Raw genomic sequence first — 18456 nt, 5'->3', positions numbered from 1 at the left:
TGTGACTAGTTTTTGCCAAACAGGTAAGGTGGAAGCAATGATCGTGAAAGATTTTATGGTTCAATCCTATTCTGCAGTGCTGATACAGAGAGGTTTGTGAGTCTAAAACTAAAGCATATAATGATAAACTAGTAGACTATAAGATGATTTAGGCAGAAGTCATAAGGAAAATAGGCTTTGTAATAAATATAACTAATTCAATGCTCTTACTGAAGTCAATGAAGATGTCAAAGTATTTTGAGATGGAAAATGCTATCTCCAAAACAGGAGTCAGCTAATATCACATAATCAGAATGTTGCAACAGACTTCCAGAGGTTATTTAGTCCATCCCCTAGCCTCTTGGCAAGCTTCACTTAATTCATTCTATACAGACTGATCTCCTGCTCTTAGAAGTCTCTTGGGAAAGCTGTGAATTCTGCATTACAGAACTTTCAGGAAGCCATTTCTTATATCGAACAATTTAAGTCAGTTATTTGGTTTCTGTCTTCATTCATTTAGAGAACACATGATCAATTTAATGCCCCTATGCAGTTTCATAAAAATCAAACTATTAAAATGAATAGTCATTTTCCAATTGCAGACATTCTCCAAAATTTTGCAGTGTAGGGATCCTTTATTTTCTAAAAAACATAAAAAGAAAGTTCCCTGTCATTGCACCATAAAAATCACTCAACTTTTCAATATTCCCTGAGCTCTTGTATTTGTCTTCCTTTCCACAGTCAGAATGTGAAGCCCTAAAGAGAAGGGACTGTTTTCATTTTATATTTATAGCCCTAATGCTTAGTACAATGCTTGGAACATAATGATCAATTAATACATATTTTCATTCATTCATGGAATTCTTGCAGTAAAAACATAAAAATACCACCACCACCAGCATCAGCATCAGCACCACCACCACCACCACCTCCACCACTACTACTACTACTATGATGATGATGACAACGACTACTACTACTACTACTACTACTACTACTATGACGACGACGACTACTATTGCCACTACTGTTAGCAAATAATACAAAGGATCATATTTTCATGGGACATTATATATCAACTTTTCATTTCATAGAAATGGAAATAAGTACCAGTGAGACATCATAGGATCAAAGCCTTAAAGCTTGAAATGTTGTATAGTTGAATGTATTCATTTAAAAGATGATGTCACTGCAACTCTAAGGTTAAATCACTTGCCTAAAGTCTTCAAGTTGGTATTCAAAGATTGGTCCTTTGTCTCTATATCTTTTTCCTCTGAACCATGCTTGGGAGCTGCTCAAATTCACATGTGGAGAAAAGTTAAATTAATTAGTTAAAGGACTAAGGCATAAGACTGATTTTAAAACATTTAAAAGATTTTATTAGCCACTTAATTATATGTGACTTGCTAATAGTAAAGATCAAACTCCTTAAGAGGAAGAAATCTAAATCAATAGTTTGTGAGTGTTTTGAAACAGGATGCCAAAAAACCTCCTCTGTGTTTACATAGATGAGCAATCAATAAAAATTAAAAAAAAAAACACAACAAAGGTATTAGTATGAACCTGGGAAAAATGGAAGGAAGGAAATAATTGTTTCTCCAACTTAAGAATGTCATGTGTTTTAAAAATTCAGTGTTTGAAACTTAATGTATATTTTATTGTATACTAACAAAGTTATATATGTTGGTTAGGTATTCAAGCTATGAGCAACTACTGGCATAGCAGATGAAGTTCTGGGCCTAGAGTTAGAAAGAACCAAGTTCAAATCTGGTCTACTACTACCTGTGTGACCCTGGGTGAGTCACTTAACCCTGTTAGTCTCAGTTTTCTCATCTGTAAAATGATTTGGAGAAAGAAATGGCAAAACACTACAGTATTTTTGCCAAGAAAACTGCAATTGGCTTCATGAAGAGTCTGTCATAATGGAAAATACTGAACAACAAAAGGTAATCAGGATGGTTCGTTTTACTTAAATTTAACTCACGTATATAAATATTATAGATAGGAAAAGGGACTAGACTGGTGATTTTATTCACATAGGGAACTTCCAGGGGGGAAAGTTTTATATCTTAAAAGATTAAAAATTGGTTTCCCTTAGAGTCATGCCTACATCTTTATGTGTAGACCTGATTCTTAAGTTGCCCAAACTCCACACCTTTTATGAAGATCAAACATGGTATAGGGTATTGCACTTGGAGTTGGAAAACCTAGATTCATATCCTGTCCCAGACACCTATTAGCTTTATAATCATGGGCAAATGTTTACTATATTTGAGCCATAATTTCCTCACATGTAAAATTGTGATTAAAAAGTTTATATTATCTGTTGTAAGGAAAGTGCTTCAAAAACCTTAAAAAATGAATTGAAGTCATTAGAAATCCTGTAACAGGTACAAGTAGGGAGATAATATGGATATTCTTCTCCCGGCTAATGAAGTACTCACTCACCTTCTCTATGCCCTCTATCTCCTTCCAGGGTTGGGGAGGCAGGGGATGTCTCAATCATCCAAAATGACATGAGAGCGTGTATTGAACATATTTTTGGAAAATGGGCCACAAAACCAACTGACAAGGTGATTGTTTCTATGAGTTCTGCCTACACCCACAACTGACTATTTCTCAAGAGATAGAACTCTTTAGATAGGACGTTGCAATCATCTCCCACTCCAATCCACCTATCACCACCCCGTCACCCTAATGAATCCCTTGAACTATAATAAAGAAGTACCAAAGTTCAAAGAATGAGGTTTGGAGAACATAGTTCCCATGAAAGTGAAAGTATCTATTTTATTGTTAATCAGGGATATTGAGGGCAAGGGGTGAGGAAGAAGAGAGATAGAGAGTTGTCTTCTGCCTTTCTAGGTTTCAGGCATTATTGGGTTTTGGTTTATTCCATTTTTGACCACAATTATGACAACGGCTATTTCTCTTTCTCAAAGAATTCAAAAGTTTTCTATGTTTTAAAGGGACTATTTAGCTATCTACTATCATAGCTCTCTCTCTCTCTCTCTCTCTCTCTCTCTCTATATATATATATATATATATATATATATATATGTATATATATATAATATGTACATATGTGCATTGCCGTTATGCAACAAAAATAAATGTTCCTGATCTATCCATAACACTAAATGCTTACGGTAATTTCCATACTTGGGATCTCATAGATCTTTGAAGAAGTTTACCAAGCTTCAAGATAGTTTTGTTATTGTTTTAGTTGGCCATTTAATTAATGTCTAATTTGAAAGGGAATGAAGATTTTAAGTCTCCTGGCATACTGAAAAGGGACATACTTACTAGTATGAAAATATCACAAACAGTGAACAAGCCCTTCCCTGGGATTTTATTTAAGTGATTAGAAGAGTTAGACATTCTTTTATTAGTTATTCAATCATTTTATTAATTTCCTGTGATGTGCCAGGCAGTATGCTAAGACTTGGGGTTTTAAAAAAAAGAACAAAATACAGACCTTACCCTCATAGAACTCACAATCTAATGTAGAAAACAACAAGCAAACTATTATATACTAGCAACCTATATACAGGATAAATAAGAAAAAAGTGGGAGAAGACACTGGGATTAAGTGAGTTTGGGAAAGAGTTCCTGCAGAAGGTGAAATTTTGTCTGTGATCTGAATACTTCTAGGGAAACTACTATGTGGACATGAGGAGGAAGAACATTCCAGGGATAGGAGATAGTCAAAGAAAATGTCAGGAGCCTAGATGGAATGTTCTGTTCACAGAAGAGCAAAGAGGCTAATGTCATTGAATCAAAGTGAGAAAAGGTGAGGTGTAAAGTATAGTATTAGTAGTAGTCTCTCGGTTACCGAGGATGACAATTGTCTTTGTGCGCTTTCATCTGTGATGTGTAGATGAATGTGCACAAAAACACTTGTGAATGAAGGAGATTTAATTGGAAGAGTCCATGCACAGAGACAGTCCCACTCTCTAGGCATTGGAAGCCTGGGTCCAGTGGCACGAAAAGTTGTTACACCTGGAGACTTCCTCAGCTGCATTGGGTGGCCATGTTGTCTTTTGTGCTCCAACACGCCCTGAGCACTCCACAGTGCTTTGCTGCCTCACCCTCTCAGCCATTGAACCTTCTTATTGGTTTCTTCTGCCTGTTCTGCCAAAGCAATCTTCACATGCTGGGTGAGCAAAGCCCTGGTTCACCAGGGGTCGATGACCCAATGGCTACCCTCACAAGGTTTAGCAGGCCTGTCGAAGCCCTTACCCGGGGTGTGGCCGCTGCTGCATGCTAGCAGCTACTAGGAGCCACAAGTGAGAGCTGGGTGTCAGGTGAGGGTCAGAGGCTGGAGAGCTGCCCTAGGAGGGCACAACAAGCCCTCCATATCAGAGATACTACTCCTCCCTGAGCACCCCATACACCCCTGTAAAGTATAAGATGACTTGTATATGGGTGTTGGGATGAGGGAGAGGTTTTGAAGGGCTTTTTGAAGGGCAGATTTTTATATTTATTAATTAAATAATAATTTAATAATATAAGTAGCATTTATAGAACACTTGCTATGAATGAGACTTTTTGCTAAGTACTTTAAAATTATTCTCTCAACAACTCTGGGAAGGATATGTTAATACCTTATCCTCATTTTACAGATATGGAACTGAGATAAACACAAATTAAGAGACTTACTTGGAATCACAAAGCAAGTAAGTTTCTCAGGACAGATTTTAAATTATGTATTTCTGATTCTAAGTTCAGGGTTTTATCCACTGTGCTACACTGTTGAGGGGCCATTGGTGTATATTATTTGATATGGAAGAAACTCAGTTAGAAATGGCAATCTGGACTGATCTTCCCTCTTTGGGTCAATTTTAGTGCACGTAAGAGTTGAGTATGTCTTATCTCCAACCTCTTTACCCTTCCAGTGTATTGATGTTCTCCCCACTCCCGCAATGAGCTTCTTTGTGACATATAAATTTACCCCCTTTTGTTTCTTTTCTCATTTCTTTTAGTATTAACCTCTTTTTTAGCTCTAGTTGTGTGTATATATATATATATATATATGCATATATATGTATTGATTCATTCATATATCACTGCATCTATTTATGTCTTGCCATTTTATCCTATACAGTTTGTCACTGTTCCCTCTAAGTGTAATTCTTCTGACTGCCCAGGTGATAAAAACAATTTTTAAGAGTTATCAATGATCTTTTTTCTTATATGATACATATCATTTTAACTTATTAAGTCTCTTAAATTTTGTTTTGTTTTGTTTTTCTTTTTATCCTTTTTTTAAAATTATCTTTTCATTAAGCTCTTGAGTTCTGTGCTTTGGCATCAAACTTTCTGTTCAGGACTGGTCTTTTCGTTACAAATGCTTGGAATTCTTCTATTTGGTTAAATGACCATAGTTTCCCTTGAAAGAATATAGTCAGTTTTGCTGGGTAGATGACTCTTGGTTGCAGAACTAGTTCCCTTGCTTCCAGAATATCATATTCCATGCCTTTTGGTCTTTCAGTGTGGATGCAGCCAGATCCTGTGTTATCCTCATTGTGGTTCCCTGATATCTGAATGACTTCTTCTTGACAGCTTATAATATTTTTACTTTGGTCTGATAGTTCTTGAATTTGGCTATAACATTCCTGGGTGTTGTCAGTTGGGGATTAAGTACAGAAGGTGATCTGTGGATTTTTTCAATCTCAACTTTTCCCTTTTGTTCTAGAATATTGGGGCAGTTTTCTTGGATAATTTCCTGTAGTATTATGTCCAGGCTTTTTCTTTTGGCATGGTCTTCTGGTAGACCAATGATTCTTAAACTGTCTCCCCTCGAACAATTTTTTATGTCTTCTGTTTTGTGAATGAGATGCTACATATTTTCCTCAAATTTTTCATTGTTTTGGTTTTGTTTTATAGTGTCTGTTGCCTAGTGAAGTCACTTAATTCTTGTTGTTGTATTCTGGTTCTTAAAGATTGGATTTCATCCCTAGATTTTTAGTCATCCTCTCCTTCTGGTCTGATTTTCATTGGAGGTCATCTTTCATTCTCTTTACCTCATCTTTCATCTCCTTTGCCTCATCTTTCATCTACTTTGCCTCATTTACAAGCTGGTTGATTTTTGCTTTCAAGATGCTATTTTCCTTTTCCAGAAGACTTATTTTAGTTTTTAAGATCTTTTCCCAATTGTTTTCAGCCCCTCTTAACTGTGTTTTGAATTGCATTTTGAGTTCTTCCAAAGTCTGTATCCAATTCACTGGGATTTTTGATTTATCGTTTGTTGATCCCTCCTCCTCTATTCCATTTGCTCTTTGTTCGTTGCCAGTATAGAAACTGTCAATTGTAATTTCTTTTTTTCTTTTTCTGTTTGCTTATATTTACCCCTTCTATATTCCTGGCTGTTGCGTGAGCTCTTGCTCCTCTCATTTTTTTTTTGTTTTTTTTGGTTTTCTGACAGGCATCTTGGAGTTTTGCCAGGTGCAGACTGTGGGGGAGGGATGTTAGAGTTTGAGCTTCCCTGTCCTCTGAAGGCTTTTGATTGGATTAAAGCCCAGCAGTCTGTGACAGGGGTTTTGGAGCTTGGGCTTCCTTGACTTCCTTGACTTTTGATGGGATTGAGTCCAAAGAGGGAAGAACAATCCAATCCATTGGGGCAGAGAATAGATTTGCACACTATAGGGGAGTAGAAGGGTAACAAACAGACTGGTGGGGAGGGAAGCAGTACAAGGGAGGGAGAAGGTGAGGGGGTAGTTTAAAAAAACTGCAAAGAAAATAAGGGGGAATAAGAAGGGAGGGGGTAGAAAGAGAAGTAAAACAAAGGTGGGAACTAGGGGAACTAATTAAAAATAAACATTGGTATAGAAGGAAATAGTGAAAAAAGAAAAGGCAGCACTAGAAGTAGAAATCAAAATGCTGGGAAATACACAGCTGGTGTAACAGCAAAAATGTGGTTTGCCAAGACTGAATTGCCCAAACTGTAAAGGTTTTGGCCAAACTGTAAAGATAATTTTTAGTGTTTTGAATTAAAATCTAAAATAGGTGGTCGCCTTGGGAAAATTCCAAATTATGGAAATACCCAAGTCAGCTGAGCTTTATGAAGATTTTAATTAATACAAATGAAGGAATTAAAGGAAGGAGAGAGAGAGAGAGACAGACAGACAGACAGAGAGAAAATAGTAGAAAGGGTCTAGACCAAATGGGCTAAGCCTGAGCCTAAAGGAGAGCGAATCAGTCATTATCACTCACCACAAGATCATCTCAAGCAAGCTCCGGTCCTCCACTGAATTCCTGAACTCTAACGAACCCCCAACTCCAACTCAATTCAATAATCCGAATTATGTATTCTGCATTCTCCTTTTAAAGAAATTTTCTCTTCTGTCACCTCCCCTAAATTTTCACATCTACCAATAATAGTAGATGCTTTTTCTCAGGACTGTCCATTTTTAGTTCTCATCTTCTTTTGTTCTCACCTTCTTTGGTTAGATAAAATCTACTGATTACTTCACACCTCTTTTGTTAAGCTTGCCTTTTGTAACTTGCTTGACCTTTTAGGTACTAATTTAACCTTTATAGGTACTTAAAACCTTTTTTGTATTAGATCTAAAAATAGACCTAGCTTAAGGTTCTAGCTTTACTATAAGTATGTTAGGGACTTTTCATTGTTCAATCAAGAGTTTTCAAATTTATTTTCCCCTAAGGCACTGTATGAGTAGGGTGGAGTAATTTTAAAAGTTCTCAATACATTCCTGATCAATTACCTCCATTGTTAAAAATAGGGAAATAACTTAATCAAATCTTCCAAGGTACAGTCTGGGCAGTTTTTTAAGATTCACACTGGCAATCATAACTCTGAGTGTGAATGGAATGGACTCACCCATAAAACGCATGTGAACAGCAGAGTGGACTAGAATCCAAAACCCTACCATATGCTGTCTACAAGAAACACAACTGAGGAAGGTAGATATGCATGAGGTGAAAGTAAGAGGATGGAGCCAAATCTTTTGGGTATCAACTGATAAAAAGAAGGCAAGAGTCACAATCATGATATCTGACCAAGCCAAAGTAAAAATAAATCCAGTTAAAAGAGATATAAAATGTAATTACATCCTGATTAAAGGCAGTATAGACAATGAGGAAATATCAGTACTGAACATGTATGCACCAAATGGCATAGAATCCAAATTTCAAAAGGAGAAACTCATGGAGCTCAAGGACGAAATAGATAAAAAAAAGTATACTAGTGGGAGACCTGTACCTTCTTCTATCAGAAATAGATAAATAAAACCCCAAAAAAATAAATAAGAAAGAGGTAAGGGAAATAAATGAAATCTTAGAAAAATTAGAGTTAGTAGACGTGGAGAAAAAAATAGGGACAAAAAGGAATATATCTTCTTTTCAGAAGCACGTGGTACATTCCAAAAAAATTGACAATATATTAGGGAATTGCAAACAAGTACAAAAGAGCAGAAATAAAAAATTCAACCTTCTCAGATCACAATGCAATGAAAATAATAATTAGAAAGTGTACATGGAAAGGTAAATAAAAAAATTAATTGGAAATTAAACAATACAATTCTCCAAAACTGGCTAGTTAAAGAACAAATCAAGAAACAATTACTAATGCATTGAAGAAAATGACAATGATGAGAAATCCTTTCAAAACCTATGGGACGTAGCCAAAGCAGTACTCAGGGGGAAATTTATATCCTTGAGTTCATATATTGAAGGGCAGAGGTCAAGGAATTGGGCACACAAATTAAAAAGCTAGAAAGTGAACAAATTAAAAATCCTCAGATGAAGGCTAAATTAGGGATCTTAAAAATCAAAGAAGAAATAAAATTCAAAGCCAAAGAACTATTGATTTAATAAATAAGACTAGAAACTGGTACTTTGAAGAAAACAGATGATATACAAAGTACTGGTCAATCTAATTTTAAAAAAGGAAAGAAGAAATCCAAATTGACAGTATCCAAGATGAAAAGAGAGACCTCACCTCTAATGAAGAGGAAACTGAGGTAATCATTAAAAACTATTATGCCCATATGCCATATTTGGCAACAAATATGGCAACCTAGGTGATATGGATGAATATTTACAAAAATACAAATTGCCTAGACTAACAGAGGAAGAAATAGATTTCCTAAACAACACCATATCAGTAAAAGAATTTGAACAAGCCATCAAAGAATTGCCTAAGAAAAAATCCCCAGGTTCAGATGGATTCACAAATGAATTCTTTCAAACATTCAAAGAACAACTAATCCCAATATTATACAAAGTATTTGACAGAATAAGCAAAGAAGGAGTTCTACCAAATTCATTTAATGACACAAATATTGTACTGATCCCAAAGCCAGGCAGGTCAAAATCAGAGAAGGAAAACTATAGACCAAACTCCTTAATGAATAACGATGCAAAAATCTTAAATAGGATACTAGCAAAAAGACTCCAGCAAGTCATCACAAGGGTTATTCACTATGGCCAGGTAGGATTCATACCAGAAATGTAACAATGGTTCAATATTGGGAAAACCATCCACATATTTGGCCATATTAACAAGCAGACTGACAAAAATCACATGATTATCTCAATAGATGCAGAAAAAGCCTTTGACAAAATACAACACCCATTCCTATTGAAAACACCAGGAAGTATAGGAATAGAAGTGCCTTTCCTAAAAATTATAAACAGTAAAACCATCAGCAAACATCATCTGCAATGAGGATAAACTAGAAGCATTCTCAATAAGGTCAGCAGTGAAACAAGGATGCCCATTATCACCTCTATTATTTAATATTGTACTAGAAACACTAGCAGTAGCAATTAGAGAAGAAAAAGAAATTGAAGGCATTAAAATAGGCAAGGAGGAGACCAAGCTATCATTCCTTGTGGATGATATGATGATCCACTTAAAGAATCCTAGAGAATCAACCAAAAAGCTAGTCAAAATAATTAACAACTTTAGCAATGTTGCAGGATACAAAATAAACCTACATAAGTCATCAGCATTTCTATATATCTCCAACCCATTTCAGCAGCAAGAATTAGAAAGAGAAAATCCATTTAAAATCACCCTAGACAATATAAAATACTTAGAAATCTATCTGCCAAGCAAAACACGGGAACTATATGAACACAACCACAAAACACTCTCCACACAATTAAAACTAGTTCTAAACAATTAGAAAAAACATTGATTGCTCATGGGTAGGACGAGCTAACATAATAAAAATCATAATCCTGCCCAAATTAATTTACTTATTTAGTGCCATACCAATTGAACTTCAAAAAAAAAAACTTTTTTACTGAATTAGAAAAAAAACATAACAAAGTTCATTTGAAAGAAGAAAAGTTCAAGAATATCCAGGGAAATCATGAAAAAAAATATGGAATGGAAGAAGGACTTGCTGTCCCAGATCTCAAACTATACTATAAACCAGCGGTCATCAAAACAATTTGTTACTGCCTAAGAGAGTGAATGGAGGATCAGTGGTATAGAGTTGGAGTAAGTGACCTCAGCAAGACAGTCTATGATAAGCCCAAAGATCCCAGTTTTGGGGACCAAAACCCACTATTTGATAAAAGCTGCTGGGAAGATTGGAAGACAGTTTGGGAGAGATTAGGTTCTGATCAACATCTCACACCCTAAACCAATATAAACTCAGAATGGGTGAACAGCCTGAATATAAAGAAGGAAACTATAAGCAAATTAGGCGAACACAGAATAGTATACTTGTCAGATCTTTGGAAAAGAAAAGACTTTAAAACCAAGAAGAGCTAGAAAAAAAATCACAAAATGTAAAATCAATAATTTTGATTACATCTAATTAAAAAATGTTTTGTACAAAAAAAACTAATGCATCCAAAATTAGAAGGGAAGCAACAAATTGGGAAACAATCTTCATTACAAAAACCTCTGACAAAAGTCTTAATTACTCAAAGTTATAAAGAGCTAAACCAATTGTACAAAAAAATCAAGCCATTCTCCAATTGGTAAATGTGCAAGGGACCTGTATAGGCAATTTTCAGTTAAAGAAATCAAAACTATTAATAAGCAAATGAAAAAGTGTTCTAAATCTTTTATAATCAAAGAAATGCAAATCAAAACAACTCTGAGGTATCACCTCACACCTTGCAGACTGGCTAACAAGACAGCTATGGAAAGTAATGAATGCTGGAGGGGATGTGGCAAAGTTGGGTCATTAATTCATTGCTGGTTTAGTTGTGAACTGATCCAACCATTCTGGAGGGCAATTTGGAACTATGCACAAAGGGCACTAAAAGACTGTCTTCCATTTGATCCAGCAATAGAACTGCTGGGTTTGTTTTATTATTATCTCAAAGAGATAATAAAGAAAAAGACATGTACAAAAATATTCATAGCTGAGCTCTTTGGGGTGGCAAAAAATTTGAAAAATGAGGGGATGCCCTTCAATTGGGGAATGGATGAACAAATTGTGGTATATTCTGGTGATGGAATACTATTTTGCTCAAAGGAATAATAAAGTGCAGGAATTCCATGGGAACTGGAACAACCCCCAGTAATTTATACAGCATGAGAGGAGCAGAACTAGGAAATCATTGTACACAGAGACTGATACACTGTGATACAATCAAATGTAATGGACTTCTCCATTATTGGCAATGCAGAGATCCTAAACAACTTGGAGCAATCTAGGAGAAAAACACCACTATCCACATTCAGAGGAAATACTGTGGGAGTAAAAGAAAAAAAAAGTAGAAAAACAATTGCTTGAATACATGGGTCGAAGGGAGATGTTTCGGAATGTAGACTCTAAATGAACATCCTAGTGCAAACATCAGCAAAATGGAAATAGGTTCTGATCAAGGACACAAGTAATAACAAATGAAATTGTGTGTCGGTTGTGGGAAGTGTGAGTGGAGGAGAAGGAGGGAAATAATGTAATTATTGTAACCAAGGAATAATGTTCTAAATTGACTAAATTAATTCAAATTGAAAAAAATGGCAATCTGTGGTCTTTAAAGATTGTAAAGCATATAATCATGAGCTACAATGATAGAGATATATAGTTTTCAAAAATTGATCCTTAAAAATTCAAAGTAGCTTTTATTTAAACTTCCATTTTATTATGATGGGAAGTTTTTCTTTAAAGGGAATAGGCAAGCTTACAGAACTAACTTTAATGTGGTGGTGGAGGCTACTCAGACTTAATGGTTCAGAATTCAACATTACATACAGTAAAATAATTACTTAAATGTGTAAATAAATAAAACATAAAATCTCTGTGTGTCAGATTTGGCAAGACTGTGCTTACCCAGTAGACAACCACCAATATAGATTATTTATCAAGCCCATTAAAATTGATTGCAATTAGAGGCTTATTAACCACAAATATTCTCTTGGCTAAATTATGAAAAGAACAGTGTGATGATTGTTAGAACGTGCTAGGCACTTGTGAAGGAAACCTATCCTGAAGTAATGGATACTTTGGCAAACTTTTAATAAACCTATAACAGCTTCTATATAGCCCAATATTTATAGTGAATGACCTAAATGGATATTCGTCAACAATTAATTAATGATTATTAGTGGACAGCATAATTGTCTCTTATTATTCTTTCCATATAATGGAATCAGCCACTTTTTAGGTTTTAAAGTAACATTTGATGTTGATAAAAATGTCTTTAAAATTCCAGAGTTTTTACTTACCATAAGTACTCAAAGGGCTCCTTAGTAATTTATTTTTTTCCTTACTAATTTGGACGAACACTGAAATCCTGGGGACAATGCACTTTCAGTTCCCTTTTGAATTGAAATGAAAAAAAAGCAAGTAGTGAAGAAACCAATGACTATACAATATGATGATCCAATTTTGAAATAAATACAGGGTGCCAACAACAATGATAACTTCCAAAGCTATAGATTGCATTGCACTTCGCTGTATTCCCCTATAGAGTCGTGCATATAGGAGTTAAGAAATATTAGTGAATAAATAAAAGAAAATAGGAAACCATCATTACCACCTGTGAACCTTCACCATTTAACACATCTCTTACACTTCCTACTCACCAGAACATTTCATTTATCAAGAGATTTAGGGGCATCTAGGTTTTTTCGTACCATGTATTGGTTCCAAGGCAAAAGAATGGTAAGGGCTAGACAATGGGGGTTAAGTGATTTGCCCAGGGTCACACATCTAGCAAGTGTCCGAGACCAGATTTGAAACAAGGACCTCCCATCTCTGGACCTGACTCCCAACCCACTGTTAGCTGCTGACAGTTAGTATTGGTTCCAAGACAGAAGATAAGGGTCTAAAAAAGAGATTTAGTCATATTCTTTCTGATGTAATAGCTTAAAAGTGTGATCATGAATTGTAATAATTAAAATTAAAATCATAAGGCTGTTAACTTTAACAATTTAGCGTAATCAAAGTAGAGATAGTAAAGAGAGGAAAATGTAAGAAGGCAGTAGAGAATTGCCTAGCCTACCACCCTAGATTCTGCTCCAACAAAATGAAGTTTGCCTCTGACAAAGTTGCCTTCAGGTTTCAATCTCCAGTCAGAAAAATGTGGTAGTTTCTTCAGCAAGAGTCCCCTGAGTCACCAATGTAGAAATTTGAATCAGAGTCCAAGACTCCCTTCAGCACGGGTCAGCAGCACAAGAGAAAGCTCCATCAGCAGTTTCAGAGTCTGAATCTTAGTGCCTCCAGAGTACTGGTGTTAATCATAATGACCCACCTTTATAAGGAGCTAAGTCTAATCTTATAAAAAACCTTCTCTACCCATTGGCTCTCCCATATCATACCTCAGGAACCAGTCATAGTTTCTTAATTTGTCTGGCTCTTCCCCAGGGCCTGTGGGATTAATTTCTTGTCTCTGAGGTTTTCTGATTGATTTCTTGTCTTTGAGGTATCAATAACAAAGGATCTTCAGGTTCCTGACCGATTAAGTTAAAAGGGAGGGGAATTCCAAGTCACTGATTGATTAAGTTAAAAAAACAACAACAAAGGGATTATTAATTCCCTTTTCACAATAGTCATGGCACTTGATGAATATGATACTTTTATACATCTACAATACTTTCCACAATTAGACCAGAAAATTTTAGTCTGTCTGCAATTTATAATAAACTAGACAAAACAAACAGAACATCATAACTTATGTGTACTCACCTCAAAAACTCATACAGGGGGGCAGCTGGGTCGCTCAGTGGATTGAGAGCCAGGCCTAGAGACAGGAGGTCCTAGGTTCAAATCTGCCCTCAGACACTTCCCAGCTGTGTGACTCTGGGCAAGTCACTTGACCCCCATTGCCTAGCCCTTACCACTCTTCTGTCTTGGAGCCAATACACAGTATTGGCTCCAAGACAGAAGGTAAGGGTTTAAAAAAAATAAATAAAAAAAAAACTTATACACATAGAATTTATGAGAGCATGTGTATAGCTTTCACATACCAATATGGTCAATGGGATTTTCTGGACAAAGTTATTGTATTAGTTTACATTTTCCTTCTCTAAAAAGACGGGATAGGTAGGAGTTAATCAACAGAATATAGCTACTACTAAGGGGATTTGGGAAAGATTTCTTAGAGAAGGTTGGAACTTAACTGAGACCTGAAAGAGGAGGGATTATTTCATTCTTGTTTTTTGCCTTCACTTTTGCATTCCCAATGCCAAGCACCTGACACATAGTAGGTCCTGAGTGAATGCTTATTGATTTCAATTGATATTTTATTAGTAAATGACTTCTCTTGGGGTTCTACTCAATCAACTATTTCTACATCCACATAAATCAGCTTAATAAGCTTCTTTAAAAAAAAAACACCTTATCTTCTGTCTTAGAATCAATACTAATATCAGGTCCAAGGCAGAAGAGAAGCAAGGATTCAGCAATTGTGATTACTTTCATTGCGTCAGACAGCCAGGAAGTGTCTAAGACCACTTTTGAACCCAGGACCTCCTGTATCCAGGACTGGTTCTCTATCCACTGTGCCACCTCACTGCTCTAATAAATTCTTCTTAAATAATTGAATGATTAGTATGTGTGCACTGATGAAGGCTATAATAAAATTAAATGGAGAAGATAAGGAGAAATCATATATCAAGTTAATGAAACAGTTGGAGAAAGGGGAGTTATAAATAGTGGGGTTATAAAAAATCCATATTCTCTGTAGGTTTAAACTGTAAGGATGCAATAACGTAGATTTAGAAATTCATTCAAAGGTTTTTGGGTTAAGGCAAAATTATTTCCTTATGGATGAAAGATGACTTCTAGAAACTTCATCAAAATAATAAAAATATAAGCTCTTTCAAACAAAAGCAAGTACATTGTTGCCTAGGTATAACTTAAAAAAAAATTTTACTTGAGGTGTGAATGAGTCTACATTTTATGTAGTCCTCCTTAAAATTACTACCCTACCAATAAATAGTAAGAGTTTCTAGGTTGATATATGTTTATCTCTAATTAGCCAGTATAAACCGTATATGGAGAAGCAACAGAAATGAATCATAAAATCTGAAAGTTAGAACGCCTCAGTACCAGTCTAATGCTGTAAAGGATAATTTTAGCATTGTGACCTAAATTATATGAATTATTTGGTCACCATGGATATCCCAAATATTAAAAAAAATACCCGTCAGCTGGAAATTTATAGTGATTTAATTAATATTGTGGAAGGAATTTAAGAAGGAAAGGGTGTAGGATTTCTTCCGCCTGGCTTGTGCCAGGAGGAAGACCAGAGGCTCTAGGAAAGTAAGGTTTGGGAGAGTAAAGGAGGAAGGAAGCCTGAACTCCAAGAGAGCTCAGCCAAGATGCCTGAACCTGAATCAGCTCAAGGGCAAACTCACCACCAAATCCCAGACAAATAGCTGCCACCACGCCAAGATGTCAGAACACTTAGCACACTGCCAGCCAGAGCCACCTCTCTGGGGAAAGAGAGGGAAGAGAGGAAGTGACGTACCCTATATAAATGGTTTTATGTCACTTTCCTGCATCTCATCTCTACCAATGATAGCTTAGTTTGACTTAGGACAACCCAGGGGTCTGTCAACTGTTTCTGCACATGTCTGTTGAAGGCCGTTTTCTTAGATGCTTAATCCTTGAGTATGGGTGCAGACATTCCTGACCTTGTTAAACTAAGTAGAGTGGAGCAATGGAGAGTTCCCAAGACCTTATTCTGTTAGACCAAGTATCTCCATTGTTACAAATAAGTAAATAGCTAAATCAAATCTTTTAAAGTACTTGGGTCTGAGTAGGGTGGTGCAGTTTTAAAATCCACAATGCATACCTCAAAATGAATCTCGACTTGTCAAGTAACCATTAAGTTCCTGCTATAAGAATTCCAAGTAGGAAAAATCAACCAGTGTTTGAGATAGCTCATTCTTCTTTGAATAACACAAATGACTTTTCCTCAGCCACAAACCTAAATCTGCCTCTTTTCAGTTCTATTATTTTTGGACCAAATTGAACAAGTCTGATCTACTACATAACAGTTATCATGTCTCTCCTGGGTCTTCTCTTCTCCAGGCAAAGCAGCTCCTTCAAATGACCCTCATATAACATAGAATCAACATCCATGATTTTTAAATTTTCATTTGTTAGGAGTACTTAAAATGCTTTCTTTTTAATTTCCCTCACAAGGTATTTTACTGGGGTCCTTCACACCCATGACATTCCCTTTTCCACTTAGGTGTGACACTTTCTCTTTTCATTTTAAAATCCATATACCCTCTAATCTCCATTCAAGAGAACCTCTTCCAGAAATTTTCAGTTTCTTTCCCCTCAGCCTTCTTTCTTTCAATTATCCATCACTTTTCCTTGTCAAATTTCATTTCTTAGGGAATGATTATCAGCAGCTTTAGGAAGATGTAAAATCTGTGGTATCTAAGGGTAAGCTGTCCAGTGATCTGTTAGGGCCTCTAGCACCTCATAAGATGCATGAAAAGAACAAACAAGGCATTTAGCTCAAATCCCAAGTGACTTGGCCCAAGATTAATTGAATTTCTATGCTGTTTGCATGGGAGATATTTAACTTTGTTATTTCAGAACTTGTTCCTGTGTTTCTATAACCTTCTTCAGTATAAATTTTCCTGAAGGGGACTGAAATGTATAAAAAATTACTTGACTTGCAGAAAGATATCAGAATCCAAGAAAATAGCTCATTTTACCTTCAAAATAGTTTGTTATATAACTACAAATGATATTTTGTGTTCCCTAGGGGAAGAGAAGAAACAAAAAATACGTTTTTCAGTGGCTAAAATAAAAGATGTGATAGTCTTTAGGGATTTCCCCCCCAAAAAAAACAGCCTTCTGATTTCTCACACCAGTGTAACCCTTTAGGAAGAAAGAGATCAAGACCTTGCATATCTCAAATATTCTGGACATGTAAAATAACTGCCTAGGTAGTATGTAGATATGCAAAAATTCTATGAGGTTTTAACTGGATGTTACTTTGTATCTCTGACAGATTTCAAACATCCCACTGAATAGGTCTTAAATGAAGCAAGTATGGGGGGAAATGTCTTCCAGATGTTTTTGCCTGATCATATCCAGTATCACTTATTGGCAGTTTTTTTAAGTGCTTCATGGTACATTTAGGTTAATATTCTCCTTTATCCTCCTGACTGAAATTTATAGACTTATAGACCGAGGTTCACTCATTTTTTGGTAGAATGGATGCCAATCTTTCCTTAGTTCTTCTGCTACTATTGCCACAATTCAAAACTAATTAATTTTAGAGCTAGAAGGATATTTGAGGTCTTTGAATCCAAACTTTCACTTAATGCACAAGAAAACTGAGTCTGAGTTTTCCAAATCATTTAAGTAGTAAGAAGCATAAAATCTTCATTGTTATTCAGTTATTTCAGTTGTGTCTGGCTCTTTGTGACCCTATTTTGGATTTCTTAGCACTAGAGTGGTTTGTTATTTCCTTCTCCAACTCATTTTAGGTAAACAAAGTGAAGTGATACATAGCTAGTAAATGTATGAGACTTGATTTGAACTCAGGTCTTCTTGACACCACACTTGGCAGTCTATATCCATTATGCCACATAGATGCCCATAAAAATTTATATTTCATTATTCCATCCAACTCATCAATGATTTTTTTCAATCTTTTCTCTTTATTTTTTCAAAACCTTTTAAAGAAATCTAAATTAATTATATTCACTATTTTAACCTTTCTCAAACTTTGTTCCATTCTCCATAACATAACTCAGGCATCATTTCTCTTTAGAAAAATGATCTTGTCTTTGTCCACCATAGGTCATGCCTGAACTACTAGGGAATTCAAGCATATCTTTGAAGAATGGTGAGGTCCAGAGTTATTGCTATGGTAATACATAACTTAATAGAATTGATTGACACTAGCTTGTGATTAGCTGTATCCTCAGAGGCCCAGTGCTCCTTGGATGATACCCAACTGTATTACTCCCAATAATCTTATTATAGAATTGTCTTTGTGTCTCCTGTCTCCCCTCATCTTATTTTTCTTTTTCTTTTCTTTACTCTGGATAATTCCTGTGAAAATTAC

The sequence above is a fragment of the Monodelphis domestica genome, chromosome 4 (genome assembly GCF_027887165.1).
Source record: "Monodelphis domestica isolate mMonDom1 chromosome 4, mMonDom1.pri, whole genome shotgun sequence".
Taxonomy (NCBI): domain Eukaryota; kingdom Metazoa; phylum Chordata; class Mammalia; order Didelphimorphia; family Didelphidae; genus Monodelphis; species Monodelphis domestica.
Note: the sequence above shows the minus strand (reverse complement) of the source record.